The following is a 2367-nucleotide window of genomic DNA, read 5'->3' on the forward strand; positions in this document are numbered from 1 at the left end:
CTTTAAAAATGAGTTGTAGGCGTTTGAATGTGTTACAGTCAATTATTGTTGTTGTCCTTGTCGATGTCACAGGTCTTTTAAGGTGATTCAGAACACACAGTGTGTTGCTCTGTTGGTTTGTTTTTTGGTTTTGGCTTTTAGCTGCAGCGCTAGCAGGTGGCCCAGGTTTGTTGAGCTTGGTTTAGGATTAGACTTTTGGAGGGGAATGGTGCTGTGAATACAAAGGGATTAGTGCAAAGGGTTGCTTCATTGACTGTGAGTTTGTTTCTGTGTGTGTGTGTGTGTGAGAGAGAGGGTGGGTGGGGTGAGGACTCAGAAGTTGATGGATGGATGAATTTGGATAGTCACCAAAATAAAATATTTGCTGTAATTAGGCATAGGAAATGAGGCACTCAATGAAATTTTTTTTTTTTCTTCCCCTGTTGCCAGATCTCTATTTGCATTTTAGTGTATGTTTTACCGATTGTTCTTAGGTCTATTAGATCTCATGTTTTTATATTTTATTTGTCTTATTTATCTCTGATGTAGCACTTTGCTTCAGCTGTTTTGTTTTCAGAAAACGTTTGTTAAAGAGAGCAATAACCAGTTAAATAAAAGTTCAATTAAGATTATTGTTAAGTAGAAAACATGTCCCCTGTTCCCACGTCCCTCTCTTAATGCACTGAGGGAGGGAGCGAGAGAGGAAAAAAGCCCACCAAAAATCATCTCAATGCCTTGAACCATGTGCCACCATTAGGAACACACAAAGAGAGATCTGATAAATGACCATTTTAATGTCCCTCTTTGACTTTAATGAATTTATACGTTATCTGGCCCTAATGGAGGCTGCAGTGGAGGGGCTGGCGCAAGGCCATAACAAATGAAAAGCTCTGATTAGTGTAGAATGAGCTGAGAAAAAAAGCCATTCATCTTGGTTAGCATCCTCCTGTGCTCTTTTATGGGACGCTGTTACAAGGACGGTGGAGCCGGGGGTGCTGGTCCCATTAGGACCAAGCTGAGTGGTCAGCCAGCCGGCGTTGACAGAGCGTCTGCCCGCTCCGTGGTTCAAGACTCTGAATGCCACAGTGCAGCGTGACTCCTGAATAACCTTCTGAGGTACCGAGAGCTTCACCCCTGCATGACCCCGCTCTCAGAGCGGGGTGAGGTGGTGGTGGTGGTGGTGGGGGGGGGACTTCGGGGGGGTTCCCAGACCAGGGAACCAGACTCACAGCAGCAGAATATAAACACTGCAGAGATGCTCTCAGAGGAAAACTGCAGGGAACTAAAAACAGTGATTTGCGTTTGAATTTTTCGAAGCACATAACAAATTTACTCAGTTATCATGTTTGGGGAAGATTTCCTATTGCAGCCTGACGTGCAGACGGAAACTGTAGCTCAAATGGTGAACTGACACAAACATGTGGCTGTGGAAAGGTCAATTTGATAAAGGCTGCTCAACACAACCAGAACAAACAACACAAAGAAATAACAAACAAATCAATGCAAATGCTGACATTGCAACAACCCATTCAAGTCACTGACATGTGGTTGCCATTTCCTGATTGACTTAGTTGTTTTTTACCAGGCCACAGTGAAAAAGATGCTCACAAATAGGCAGTTAGATTGTGGTGAATTTCCATATTTGGGATCATTGTGAATGAGTGAAAGTGTTAATATTTCACACTGGTGACCTGAAAATGTAATCTGGTTCCATAACATACAGTCCTAGTGATTTATGTTGCAATGGCACCAGGGGTTAGCTATAGCATCACATTTCCAGAAACACCAGGATCTCATGATGTTATTGATTTAAGACTGTTGTTTGTCACTTTAAACTGTTTATTTACAAATAATCTGTGATCACTCAAGTTATGTTTTTTTGTGACATAACCACTTGTTGGCAACACAGGAAACGTTTTATGAAATGTAAACATGCATTCGAAACATTTTTGGTCACATCAGTAATGCAAGTGACATAACCTCCTAAACATGTAGGCTACTTGGTAACATCAGTGATGTTTTCTTTTTGCAAGATAAATAAGTATAGTTCATCTGCTCCCCCTGTTTATTTTAGCTGTCTAAAAGCTTTATAATGCTAAATGAAGGTAGAGTAAATATAGCAGGGTTTACCATTTACATACATTCATCTTAAAAAAAAACCATTGATGTATTGATGTATTTTTATACAATTATCGCGGTAATATTGTTGGTAAGTACTTGATTTGATGATGAGAATCATGACTACTACTACTATTAAAATGCATTATTTATAAGTAGTCGAAGTGGAAACATAGTGAGAGGAGAGATGTTTCGTCACTATGGTGTCGGCGCTTGATATCGACCACTGTTGTCATTGGGAGAAGTCCTCTCTAACCGCCCCCCTCGCTG

This window comes from Solea senegalensis, linkage group LG14 (genome assembly GCF_019176455.1).
Source record: "Solea senegalensis isolate Sse05_10M linkage group LG14, IFAPA_SoseM_1, whole genome shotgun sequence".
Lineage (NCBI taxonomy): Eukaryota > Metazoa > Chordata > Actinopteri > Pleuronectiformes > Soleidae > Solea > Solea senegalensis.